Source organism: Mauremys reevesii, linkage group 3 (assembly GCF_016161935.1).
Source record: "Mauremys reevesii isolate NIE-2019 linkage group 3, ASM1616193v1, whole genome shotgun sequence".
Lineage (NCBI taxonomy): Eukaryota > Metazoa > Chordata > Testudines > Geoemydidae > Mauremys > Mauremys reevesii.
In genome coordinates, this window is record NC_052625.1 from 44,697,986 (window position 1) to 44,712,467 (window position 14,482).

General features: G+C 44.5%; 1 long non-coding RNA gene across 2 annotated transcripts; it reads right to left on the minus strand.

The window, feature by feature from the left end:
• Positions 1-2,397: 2,397 nt before the first annotated feature.
• On the minus strand, positions 2,398-14,125 carry LOC120401386. 2 transcript variants are annotated; one of them, XR_005596421.1, is made up of 3 exons: positions 13,672-14,125; positions 12,454-12,515; positions 2,398-2,538 (listed from the first exon to the last, which is right to left on the minus strand). It is a non-coding gene; the product is annotated as an uncharacterized LOC120401386 (long non-coding RNA). The 2 variants fall into 2 exon arrangements; XR_005596423.1 differs by lacking the exon at positions 2,398-2,538 and adding an exon at positions 2,677-2,745.
• Positions 14,126-14,482: the final 357 nt, after the last annotated feature.

Sequence of the window (14,482 nt, forward strand, 5' to 3'; positions counted from 1 at the left end):
ATAGCAGCCCAAGTGTTATTTCACAGTGTGGCTCCTCTCACTTCAACCAGGCCAGCTCAAGAGAAGTAACTCAAGTGAAGATAACTCAAGTTTACACAGTAATGAAGATATATCCATAGTCCGCAGAAAACAAATTCACATCAACCACATAGATCACAATTTGTTATTGTACAGTAGCTCATGATAATTGCAGGGCTGTCGACATCAAGCCAGATTCATGCCTGTCCTGGTGATAGGGCAGGTACAAGGACCTAGGAGATGTGGTTTGCACCTTCTCTATTCAGGAGCTGTCACGGTCCAACGTGGTTCCCAGCACAGGTTACAGAAGCTATGAGGACTGAGGCCCTAACTTGTACCCTAGCTGCAATGGTCCCTATGGATCACTGCAGGGGTACAGAACAGCTGGAGCACAAAGCACTCTGGTTACTCTTCCTCTCTCCTCCAGAATGTCTCCTGTGCTGAGGCCTCTTGTGGAGCCTGGGAGTGGGAAGGAAGTATTCAGCTAGCTATGGCTGTCCTACAGCTCAGGCAAAGGACCTCTTGCGCCAGGTTTATTTCTGGAAGGGAGGTGAGGGAAGGAATCTTATGGTCCCTCTGAAGCTCTCTTGCATGAACATAGCTAGTGAATTCCTCCCACTGTGGCTTATCTTTGTACAGAAAAACAGGCAGACAAAAATTGGCCCTAAATCTAAAATTACTACATTTTTTCTCCATTATGGATATCACAATTTTCTTTGTTCTCACTGGCTGAAAAAGAGAACCAGAAGAACAGTACAGATATGTGAAGCATTTACAAGGAACTCTCTCCTTCCTGGAACTTTAAACAGTTGCCATTAATGTGTTTAGATTTCAGTGATTAAAACATCCCAAGTCGTTTTATAACCATATTAATAGATTCTTAGGAATAAGCAATATGAAACCGTGGACAACAGACACTAAAGGGAAAGGACCTCTACAATCTATGTCCAGGGACGGCAGGTTTGTAGAAATTTTGGTGGTGCTCAGAACGGCCAGAGCCTGGCCCCTCCCCAACTTTGCCCCCCCCGCCTATGGTTCTGGGAGGGAGTTTGAGTGGGGAGAGGCGGTCTGGGGTGCAGGCCCTGGGCTGGGGCAGGGGATTGGGATGCAGGAGGGGTGCAGGCTTTGGGAAGGAGTTTGGGTGAAGAAGGGATGAGAGGTTGGGCTCTGGGAGGGAGTTTGGGTGGGGGAGGGGATCTGGTGTGCAGGCTCTGGGATGGAGTTTGGGGGCAGGAGGGGGTTATGGAAAGGGGGAGGGGTACAGGCTCTAAGAGGGAGTTTGGGGGCAGGAGGGGGTGTGTGGGAATGGGTGGGGGTGCAGGCTCTGGGGGGGTGTAGCACTTACCTGGGGCTCCTAGACTGGGTGGGCCGGGGGGCTCCGCATGCTGCTACCCCCAGGCACTGCCCCTGTAGCTTCCTATTGGCCGCAGGGGTGCTGTGTGTGGGGGGGGGAGCAGCGCGTGTGGACACAGAACCAACCCACCCCGCCCAGGGACTGCAGGGAGGGGCCAGCAGACACATGGAGCGAGCAGGCAGAAGCCGCTCATCTCTGCTGTGCTGCCAATGGTGGGTGCAGGACCCAGGGCCATTTTAAATCACCCAGGGACACATGGGGGCGGGGGAAGAGCGCCCAGGAGTGGCAGGTGGGGCCGAGGGAGATACCTGGCCTCAAACAGTGCTGGAGCCAGGCCCCTGGCCAGGAATAGTCCTGGTGCCCAGGCACCACGGGCCCATAAAACTCACCGCCTATGTCTAGGTCTATATAGTTCTTCTTCTAGCCCAAGGCAGCATCCGTACTAATTGCTGATAACAGATAATAATATAACTACCATGGACTGAATCGAATTCTGGCTGCCCACAAAAATACCCCCAAATGGGTGCACATATATGCTGCAAAAGCAATATTATTAATCCTATCAGAAATGGCCCTCTGCACAGACATCCTCATGTAGATCATTCTCAATAGGAACACTAATAATCTTCATCCAGGGTGAGATGGAGTGCACATGGGGGTATTGTCAGGACAGGGGGGTGCACACTAATGTAGAGAAAAATCTCCAAATCCTTCCAACACCCCTCTGTGGAACTTGCTATGGAAGGCCTGCAAAGCAGCACTGATACAGGGTTTGGGAGAGAGAAAATCTTGGTAGAAAGCTTCTGCCTCACCCCACATTGTCAGGCACTGTCTAAATGGACCAGAAAAACAAAATTTGTACCAAAATTTAAAATTACTACACAATTATGTGAAATCTACACCAGATTTACAACTAAGAAACTGCATTGCTATTTACTATTTTTTGCTGTTCACGATTTTTAGCAGATTTCAAGAGCAAGTCCTACTGAAAAGTTCAGAACATTTTATTATTCCAGTACGTTAGGGCATTTCTTGCTAGCCAAGAGGAAGTAGCACAAACAAACAACTGAATGATACTTTTGGAAAAAGCTGAGTCACAGTTCCATTTCACTATGCAACATACTTTCCTTTGTGTTCTTCCATCTAGGGTATGCTGCGACCTTCAGCTGCCAACAAGTTGATAGTCATGTTAAAAAAAACAGACAAATGATGATTTAAGCAACTCTTGTAACAGAGGTCACATGGATTTGCAAACATGATTTGTGGAAAATTCCAGGTGTAGAAAATATTATTTTTCCTGCTCACTTTGTGTTGTAAGAGCTTCTTTGGTAAACATTTTCTTTGTAATATTGTGTAGGATTTGGGGTTTAATCCTGAAAATAAAAATGACTGTGATATTGTTAGAAGTTGACTAATAGTGAGAATATTGAGCAATAGCGTTCCTTTATCATGCGTAGATGGCTGTTATGAACTACAGAGAATTATCAATACACTTCAATTACAATTTAGATTAAACAATGCTTAGCACACTATCATGGGGCTTCATTCAAAGTCATTGGAAAGACTCTCCTTGAATTCAGTGAGGTTTAAATCAGGCCCAGGGTGCAGAAAGTGTACCCCGAAAAAGAGACTTAGGACCAACATCTTCAAATGCGATGACTAAAGTTAGTCACCTAAATACATATTTAGGTTGTGAGTGGTCTGATTTTTCAAGGTGCTGAGCACTCACAGCTCCCATTGACTTCAATGGAAAGTGTAGCAACATTGAAAATCAGTCCATTTGTTAGTAGCCTTATCAGCCACCTTCAGCTTCATTATTATTAATAATTATTATTATTTATTTGTATTACTGTAGCACCTAGAAACCCCAATCATTACTTTATATAAAGAGGTTTAATTGACAGTGATGAAAACCCTTGTCAGTGTTGGAAAGCCATCTACACTAGAGCTCCCAAAGTTGCTAACATTTGTGCAGCTAAACTGTGTAGATGAAGCTTTATAGTATTTAGTTGTCTAAATATGGATTTTTATATTTCATTTTAGGTACCGAGGCCTGAAAATATAGGCTCATGTAATTATTATGCTTTTATGATCAGACTAGACTCATTATTGGATTTATCTTAACGGGACACCATCAGGTTAAAAATTATATTTTGCTCCCCTTTCCTTCCCCTAAAAGTCCCTTACCCATTTTAGCAATAAATTAGACCAAGATTTTCAAAAGGGACTAGTGATTTTGGGTGTCCAACTTGACCTTAACAGACACCTTAATGGAGCCTGATTTTCAGAAAAGACTGCTCAACATCTTTTGAAAATCACGCTCCTTTATGTGTCTTCAATGTGGAGCAACCACAAGTCACTGTACCTGTAGCCACTTATCGCTCTTCAAAATTGGCCTTAGATTATTAATAGTTTAAGAATTCTTAGATTTATTTTACTTTTTAACAGTTAAATTATTTATCTTTTGCACTATCTTCAGTTTAGGCAATGAAAATGAGCGAGTTAGTTTCAATTTCGTTGAAAGTTTCACTGTGAGATTCTCATATAGTAACACAATGCTGCACAGTCTGGCTTGCAAACACTGCAGAGAAGTTTTTAAATAAAGTCTTCACTGAAATAAAGAAGTACATGAAAACACTTATATTAACATCAGAGTGTGTAAAATCTTTTATTTAAAAAAAACATTTAAAACTTTGGCCAAAATTACCACACAGTGCCCCTTTAAATGTGTGAAAACATGACTTTTAGGACCCGCTCTTGCTCCATTGAAGCCACTGGGAGTTTTGCTATTGATTTGATTGGGAGCAGGATTATCCCTACTTTGGGTCCAATTCTGCAAGGTGCCAAAATCATGAAGTTGATGGCACTCAGCACCTTGCAGAACTGTGCCCCTAGTTTATAGCTAAGCAAACTGAATGAAAGAACAGCAGTCACACACATAGAAAGCTGATATTCCACCCATTTCCACACTATCATTTTGTTCTCATTGCAAGGTACAATATGTATGGAATATTTTCTTTAAATAAAAATTACACTCTCTCTAGGGCTCCTCAGATACCTTTACTCCAAAGCATAAAATCAGTTTCCAAAGGAGTTGTGCTGCTGTAGCACTATAGTGTACACCAGGGATCGGTAACCTTTGGCATGCAGCTCACCAGGGTAAGCACCCTGGCGGGCTGGGCCGGTTTTTTTAAATGCCGTGTCGGCAGGTTCGGCCGATCATGGCTCCCAGATGTGTTCCTGTTTATAATACACTGCTACCTCGATATAATGCCACCCGATATAACATGAATTTGGATACAACGCGGTAAAGCAGTGCTCCGCGGGGCGGGACTGCGCACTCCGGTGGATCAAAGCAAGTTCAATATAACACGGTTTCACCTATAACGCGGTAAGATTTTTGGGCTCCCAAGGATAGCGTTATATCGAAGTAGAGGTGTACATGTAAAGGGATGCAATTTCTTTTAGGCTGAAATAAGTGTTTGTGTTTTAAATAGAACAACAACAACAAAAGTAACCGAAGACCTTGTCAGGCTAACGTGGAATTTCCTTGCTTGCACTTTCAAACATTTATAAAGACTTTACAAAAGACAGTGGATACAACAACATTCCAGCACAACTGACTTGCAGATGGCAGCAGAGGACTATTTAGTACTTGCAACAAAAATTATTAGGACTAGCCTGAGTCAGAACCGTTATATAGTGAAAACAGTAATACATATGATCGTTACGTGCAGTCTAACATAAGGTTGAAAATATGTCTGTGTATGAAAATTTTAAAACCCATATTTGTTCAAGACTATAAAAATATTATCTTCTAAAGGACTGGCACAATTAATATTTCTAAAAACTTACTGAACAACTAACTACTGGTTAAGCACAGGTGAACACAAACAGGTTTTAGCACAGAGATTAGATTCACTGATTGTCCAGGAAAATATTTACTAAAATTCAACCTTCTAAAAATGTTTAATTATGATATAAATAAATCAGAAAACTAAAAGGTTTCTATTTACAAGCACCTAGTACCCAAGATTCAAGAACAAATCAGTATCTTTACGGCGGAAAAAAATCAAGCTATAATAATAAATCTCCCAAACCCATCAAGGATTTGAAGTTAAAGAAAAGAATTATCATAGAAAAACCCCAGAAGACCCTCTACATATAACAAAATAATATAAAGAAAGAAATATACACATTTTAACATTTACGTTCATAGAGAAATCACTAGGAAAAAGGACAATTTGTGAACCAACAGCTATTAAGAAAAAATAAATCAATTAAATGATTACAAACAAAACAAGGACATTCAAATATCTTAAAAAAATAAGTGATTTCTCATAAGGAGGCAGGCAAAGAAATATATAAACTTTAAACACTGATATTCACTTTTAAACATGATTTAGAGGGCATGTATTTTAGCAGACAAAGCTCTGGCTTTTGATCACAGATCCATAAATATGAAAAAAAAAAAAAAACATCACAAGAGAAAGCTAGTTTTGAGCCTGATCCTGAACCAGTGAAGTCAACGTAAGCTTTGCTCTTAACTTCAATGGGCACAGGTTCAAGCCCTTTATTAGCAAATCAGTTTTTATCATTATTTACCTTACTTCTGGGTGGAAGAAACAGGACACCTTTACAGGATCATTAAGAATATAATTAAATTCAAATACAATATCCCACAACTGAGATTTTAAATGCCGACAAGTCAAGGAATTAAAAGACGTGGTTCCCAAAGCAGCAGCAGCAGCAATTCTGTCCCCTTGTGTGTATGTCATATTTTGTATTTCTATTCATGGCATTTAAATATAATGCCTTAAAGGAGCATAGAATGTAGGCCATTCTTACAGGATGGAGGAGTCTATCCTGGGAAGCAGTGACTCTGAAAAAGTTCTGGAGGTCGTGGAGGATCATCAACTGGACGTGAGCTCCTAATGCAATGCTGTGGCCAAAACGGCTAATTGAATCCTTGAATGCATAAATAGGGGACTCTTGAGTGGGAATAGAGAGTATGCAGTGGTGTTGTAGCCCTGCTGGTCCCAGGCTCCTAGAGAGATAAGGTGGCTGAGGTCATCTCTTTTATTGGGCCAACTTCTGTTGGTGAGAGAGACAAGCTTTAAAGACACACAGAGCTCTTCTTCAGGTCTCAGAAGCTTGTCACTCTCACCAAAAGAAAAGAACAGGAGCACTTGTGGCACCTTAGAGACGAACACATTTATTTCAGCATGAGCTTTCGTGGGCTACAGCTCACTTCTTCGGATGCATCTGAAGAAGTGGGCTGTAGCCCATGAAAGCTTATGCTGAAATAAATTTGTTAGTCTCTAAGGTGCCACAAGTACTCCTGTTCTTTTTGCAGATACAGACTAACACGGCTGCTACTCTGTCACCAAAAGAAGTTGGTCTAATAAAAAATACTCTCACTCACCTTGTCTCTGAGGATAAATATGGGATTGCCAGGCGTCCAGTTTTTGACTGGAACACCGGTCAAAAAGGGACCCTGGCAGCTCTGGTCAGTACTGCTGACCAGGCCATTAAAGTCCAGTCGGCAGTGCAGTAGGGGCCCCAGCCTAAGGCAGGCTCTATGCCTGCGCTAGGTCTACATGGCTCCTGGAAGTGGCCACCAGGTCCCTGCAGCTCCTAGAGGCATGGGTGGCCAAGGAGACTCCGTGTGCGGCAATGGGAGTTGCGGGGGCAGTGCCTGCCGGCGAGAGGGCACCACGTGGAGCCTTCCTGGCCACCCATGCATCTAGGGGCTGCAGGAACCTGGCTGCTGCTTCCTGGGAGCCACGGTAAGTGCTCTGGGACCCCGCACTGCTTCCCGCACCCCAACCCTCTGCCCCAGCCCTGAGTCCCCTCCTGCACCCAAACTCCCTCCCGGAGCCCACACACACACCCCAACCCCCTCCCCCTGTCCCAGCCCCATCCTGCATCCCAAACCCCTCATCCTGAGCCCCACCCCAGAACCCACACTCCTCCCCCGTGCACCAACCCCCTCCCCAGCCCGGAGCTCCCTCCTGCACATCAAACACCTCATCCCTGGCCCCACCCCAGAGCCCACACCCTCAGCCAGAGCCCTCACCCACTTGCACCCCAACCCCCTGCCCCAGCCAGGTGAAAGTGAGTGAGGCTGGGGAGAGCGAGCGGGGATTAGGCCTCACAGAAGGGGTGGGGCAGATGCAGGGCCTCGATGTTTGGTTTTGTGTGATTAGAAAGTTGGCAACCCTAAGTAAAGAGGATATTTTACTTCTGTATTTGGCACTTGTGCGATCACTGCTGAAATACCGTGTCCAGTTCTGGTGTCCACAATTCCAGAAGGATGTTGATAAATTGGAGAGGGTTTAGAGAAAAGCCCCAAGAATGATTACAGGATTAGAAAACATGCCTTATAGTGACAGACTCAAGGAGCTCAATCTATTTAGTTTGACAAAGAGATGGTTAAGGGGTGACTTGATTTATAGCCTATAAGTACCTACATGGAGAACATATATTGGATTATGGACTGCAAAGAAGCCAAGAAAGGTATAACACTATCCAGTGGCTGGGAACTTATGCTAGACAAATTCAGACTGGAAATAAAACACACATTTTTAACAGCAAGTATAATTAACCACTGGAACAATTTACCAAGGGCTGCGGTGGAGTCTCCATCACTGGCAATTTTAAAATCAAGAGTGGATGTTTTTCTAAAAGATATGCTCTAGGCGGGGGCGGCTCCAGGCCCCAGCACGCCAAGCGTGTGCTTGGGGTGGCACACCGCGGGGGGCGCTCCGCCGGTCACCGGGAGGGCGGCAGGCGGCTCCAGTGGACCTCCCGCAGGCATGCCTGCGGAGGGTCCGCTGGTCCCGCAGCTCCGGTGGAGCATCCGCAGGCACGCCTGCGAGAGGTCCACCGGAGCCACGGGACCCTCCGCAAGCACGTCTATGGGAGGTCCACCGGAGCCGCGGGACCGGCGACCGGCAGAGCGCCCCCCGCGGCGTGCTGCCATGCTTGGGGCGGCAAAATGGCTAGAGCCGCCCCTGGCTCTAGGTATTATTTTGGGGAAGTTCTATGATCTGTGTTTTACAGATGGACAGACTAGAGGAGCACAATGATCCCTTCTAGTCTTGGAATCTATGCATCTATTAGCATATATTTTCAATGTACCTGTGTTGTGCTTGCTGGCCATTTAATTAAACCTGTGATCACCAGATCACAGATTTACTTCAAACTGTGTGCAGCTTGCAGCTATGTTCCAGAATGTGCTGTGCCCTACAGATGGTGTGAAATCAGAACCAATGCCATCATGGCCCAGCTGGAAGGTAGACAGACTGGTTGAGCTCCTTCTGCTACCACATTTAATGCTGGGATAAGGGTTCAGCGGAGGGTCTGAACCTAAATAACTATACACAATGAGCACTTAAGGAAAATAACATGGATTTTACTTGCTGATAACTTATTTACACATTTCTCCCAAACTTAACAAACAATATTCCTCATTGAGGATGACACACAATCCATGCTAAATTTGAAGTTTCTAATCACAACTGTTTGACTTTAGTGCATAAAATCATCTGAAACATTTAATACCCGATGAAAATAATAAGCTCATATTCTATCAGTCCACTAGCAACACTAGGCCCAAGTAAACATAAACACATCATTTCAGTGCAAACAAAATAAGACCTGCGGATGTGGAGGAAATGACACAGGAAGTTCCAGAACTAACAGAAAAAACAAGATTCAGAGTAGTAGCCGTGTTAGTCTGTATCCGCAAAAAGAATAGGAGTACTTGTGGCACCTTAGAGATTAACAGATTTATTGTAGCATAAGCTTTCGTGAAAAAACAAGAGTTTTGAAGAGCTGGAGCTGCATCATAAGGACTTTTGTGGTACTTTTTGGTTTGAACGTGTTGGAAACCTGGATTGGGGGGTGACAGGGAAGGTCATAAGGGGGAATGAAGCTATGGGGCTTAATCTTTTTTGGAGCTTTGAAGGTCACATTTAATGTAACCCTTCAAGTCATGCACCTGAAAAATAGCAGCAACAACAAAAACAATAATAACAAAAACTTTGCACTTGTATAATTCATTCTATCTCAGGATCTCCAGGTGCTTTACAGATATTAATGATTTAGGCAAGTCACTGAAAGAGCCAGGAAAAGAACCCCACACTCCTTTCCCTTTCTAGAACATTGGAGGAGGAGGATATAAATAGAAGTAATGAGATAATAATAAACAAGAACTCATTAGACTGCATGCCAAGAAAAATGTTGTGCCAGCAAGATCTCAGAATGTGGAATCATCTTGGAAGAGAAGTGAGGGACATCCCCAAAACATTTAAGACAAGACTAGAAAAAGCACTAAAAAGTATACCATACTGTATAGGTATCAATCCTGGACTGACCCCAGGGGGTGGACAGGATGATGTAATAGGTCTTTCCATCTCTAATTTCTATAATATACTAGTTTAAAGCTAATCCCAGAACTATGACTATTAATAATAAACTTTAATTTACAGGCATCTATGACAAAGTCTGTAAAAGTGAAGCACTCTGAAATCTGGTTGACATTTAAAAATAAAAGCTTTAAAGGGTTTTCTTTTGACCAATTACATACCTTCAAAATACAATTCTCCATTGCCAATTAGAGAAACAAGACTGTAAGACTATGCAAATTGAACAAATTGATTTGTGAGGCTAATGCACTAGAAGCTGATTCTATGAAAAGTCATGTTTTGGTTAATTCCTTATAGCCCTACAATATGGAGATGTTAGTTCCACAGGAAACAGAAAAAAACATTCCATGAGGAGTAAAAGTAAAATGAAACACCCAAACCCTTTCTCATCTGACACCCCTTTTATTTGTTTTAACTATTTATATGGCTCCCATAACAATAGTAACTGACTACCTCAGAATCTTTAATGTGTTTACCCTCATAACACCTCTGTGAGGTAGGGAAGCACTATCATCTCCCTCTTTATAGATGGGTAACTGAGGCACAGAAAGAATAAATGACTTATCCAAGGAAGTCTGTGGCAGAATAAGAAATTGAACCCAGGTCTCCTAAGTCCCAGGCTTGTACCCTAACCACGACTAGACCATCCTCTTTTCTCTTAGAAGAAATAAAGCCCAAGGCTTTTGCCTATAATTGCTGAAGGCAGAAGTATCATCACCTTGCCACAACCTATTGAATTAAATAATTGCTTAATCTTTGTCCATGAAGTCATGATGTCTAAGGCTTTCGTGATGCACAAAAGATGGAGGAGACCACTAAATCTTTCCATGAAGAGTAAGCTGTTGGGTATTGGCTCTTCAGTCTATATTTGAATAAGAAATGCTCCGGTTTTATGGTAAACTGTATGGAGTAAAGGACATGTAAACCCTACATTAGAGTAACTTTCTCATACATCGTTAACATCCAGATTGTCCCTACATTTACAAAAACTGCTGTCGTGCCTTTCCTTGAGTCTTGTCTCTGCTCAGTTGATTCAAGTATAGTGGGATGAAAACTAACTGGTATTTACTTAACTTCTAAGTTTCAGCAATGACTGCTGTCCCTCACCTTGCATAACCTAATGATCTAATGGGATAATGGTATTCCAGGTGGTCATATTTTGACTGGAATGAAAAAGCTGAATTGTCAGAACCAGCTTAATGTTCAACTCTGGCTCCTGATATTTGAGCAAGTGGAACTCCTAGTTCTGATCATGAAAGGGAGAAATAGGAGCCAGAAAGAAAAAAATTTCTGTTACCAGAGACAAAGCTTTAATTTACCTTTAAAAAAAGCTCCCATATAAGCAGATCAAACACAAATCAGAAGTGCCACATACCGAGATCTCTCTCCTGGCCAAGTAGCCAGGGGCAGGAAAGCGGCAATTATAATGTGCCAACAAAATAGCAACTCCTCCAGACTGAACTAATTCAGGAATATTACACTTGGAAACAATAACCACTCCTATCCCTACCTTCAGACTTATAATTAAAGGAAACGTAGGAGATGAGAAACACAGTTGTCTTTACTTCTTATGCTTGAAAACAAGAGATCCTGTGGAGCCTGAAAACACCTCTCTTTGAACAGAACAGAAAGATTACTCTCTCCCAACCTACTCCAGAGACTCCTTCTAGCCTGTGATTTCCAAGCATGACACTGCATTGTGCTGTCACTAAACCAACCAAATAAGGTAGAGTAATATAAACAAGGAGGCAATAGGTCTAAGGGTTAGAACAGAAAATAGTGAGGCCAGAATTCCTGGATTCGATTACCAGCTTTGCTCCCCGGAGAACCATAGGCAAGTGACTGAACCTCTTACGTGCCTCAGTTTTCAAATCTGTTCATTGGGTAGGCTAATGCTTATCTACTTGACAGAGGTGTTGAGAGAAATAACTCCTTGAGATCCTTGAGTTAGAAGTCCTATCTATACGAGACAAAAACAAACTAGGCACAATGAAATGAGAGTCACTCTTGGTAAATGATCCCCCAACCAAAAAATGGCATGACTTTTTCATTCTATCTTGAATGGCAAGTACTCTAGTGCTCATTGCTGCTTTGTCCATAAAGAACCCAGAAATTGTTGCTGAAATAAAAGGAACTTGGTTGTGGGGTTTCTTTTCCTTTTATCATAACAGAATTTCATTCTTTCAAATAAAATCCCACAAAAATTAGGATAAGCAATTTTGTAGACTCCCTTGAAGATGCTGGAAGCCAAATAAAAAGTGATGGCATTTAAAGCAGAAGCCTCCCCCTCCTGCGGTAAAATTCTAAATTTAATCAAGTAAAGTTGATCCGGATAACTAATAGACATGGCCAAAAACAGAATTTAACACCTTCTCAGATCCCCACCAGAAAAAGACGTCCTTTTTTATAAAAGAAAGAAAACCGATCAAACTGAAAGAAAAAAAAAGATTTCAACAATACCATTTTCTAAGCTTGCAAGGTGAATCTCTGTCCTTTCAAAATGCTTGGAAAATACTATTTTACAGATTCATAACACTTCAGTGAGATCTGTCTAGCCCCAGAATATTATCCCCAATCTAGTTTTTAAGTAGCAAAACAGGTTTGAACATACAGAACTTCTCATTGTTACAAGCTACGTCACTCATTTACCTCCATCCAACAGAAACCTAGGGCTGTCTCAGTCTCTATTCAGCCTGCACTGATTAAGAAGTCTGTAGAGATTAAAAAGATAACCCCACAGCATTTCAGGCCTCATCAGAAGTTTTGTGTTGTTTCTGTCATTTGGGAGGCTCTTTGTCAAACACTAAAGAGCACTGTGGATCATAGTGATTTATGGGTGATGATTTGGGGCTGATGGACATCTAGACAAAGCTGTGGAGCCAAGTAAACAGAAACAGGCCTTGTCTACACTAGATTTTTTTCCCCTTAAATTTCCCAGTGTGCCACTACTGGTCTAGCATCCTCTTAGTAGCAATGGTGGGCACTCTAGTGTGGTTGGTGGTATGGAGGCTACAGGCGTTTTGTGCATCTGCCTCCAAGCCTGAGATGTCACAGGGACTAAAATCCTAGTACCCAAACTACACTAGCTGTACGTGGACACTGGGGAGCCCAGATGAATGCTTGTCTGTGCCTGGCAGGAGGCCAGGGGGCTACTGTCTTGATGCCCTTGAAGTTGGGCACCATCTTTGTCAGAGGTCTGGAGTGGGGCAGGGGATCCTGTACCAACATCTGCCTCAAGTCAGTGCGCTTAGGGAGGGGCAGCCGTGAGTCAGTGCTCTTGGGGTGGGTTGGGGCTCACATTGGTGCTTTTGGGGTGGGGAGGATGTTGGAGCTCTAGGGCTGTGGGGGGGCCCATGTCAGTGCTCTCGGGAGGGGGTCCCATGTTCATGTTCTTAAGGTGGGGGACCCATTTCAGTATTCCTGGGGTGAGGAGGCCCATGTTGGTACTGTGGGGAGCGGTGTCAGAGCTCTTGGAGTGAAGGGGCCCATGTTGGTGCTGGGAGGGTTAGTGTTAGAGCTCTTGGGGTGAGGGAGCCCATGTTGGTGCTCTCAGGGTAGCGAGAATATCAGTGCTCTTGTAGGGTTGCCAGATTTGGCTGGAGTTATTCCTGGAGGTTTCATCACATGGCATAATATTTAATTAAAAATTTATCTTTAATTCCTGGAGACTCCAGGACAATCATGGAAGGTTGGCAACTCTATCTCAGGGGGGTGTCGGTGCTCGGGGGGGGGCGTGTCAGAGCTTTTGGGGGGAGGGGATGTCTGTGCTCTCGGGATGGGGGGCGGGCCCCTGCCTGCATGGCCGTATGGATGCGCTCGGAATTGGGGGCCTTGCTGTCCTGGCGGGGGGGGGGCGGCCGCGCTGACCCCCTCGGGCTGGGGCCCGTGTCGATGCTCCTGCGGTGGGGAGGGCCCCGGGCGACGCTCTTCTTCCCGCCCTACTCCTCAGCGTGTCAGTCTGCGTTGCTAGGTAACCGACAGTCCTGCTGTAAACAGCTCGAGGCAGCGAGCCGGTGACGCAGCACGCACAGCCCCGCTCAGCGGCTCCCCGCGTTACATCATCCCGCAAGAGACGGCTATAAATATCTCGGTCTACTGCGCATGTGCACGGGCGTTCGTGGCGGATGGTGAGTTAAGGGGGAGGGCGGTTACCCCTGTGAGTCATTCGCCCCCTCCCCCCGCGAGAAGACTAACAGCCCTCGCCGGCCACCGTACTCCGGCGTGGCTCGTAGCCGAACGGCCGCGGCGTGCTCCAGTGCCCCCGCCCTGCCGGTGCTATTTTTACTCCTTTGTTTCAGGCCCGCGCTGCTCAGTCAGCCGCCACCCGTCAAGGGCGGAAGGGACGCGATGACGCCATCCGTTTCCAGGAACGATGACATGTCAACTGGAATGTTCACTGGGGTTTCGATTCCTTAAAGGGGCATTGACCCGTTTTCTTCCCTCTCTCCTTGGTCCAGGCTGGAGGCAGCGTGGTGCGGTGGTTAGAGCAGGGGTGACTGGGAGGCACGGGGACGCAGCTTGTAATCTCAGTGCCACACGGGCAGCTCGCTTTGCCCCCTGTGCCTCAGTTTCCCCTGTACAGTGAGAACCACGTTTACTGGCCCCAGGGCGGGTAGGTTGGTGTGTTATAATCCTTCAGTCATAGCCCCACACTAGAACTTGTGCCAGAAGATGGGGA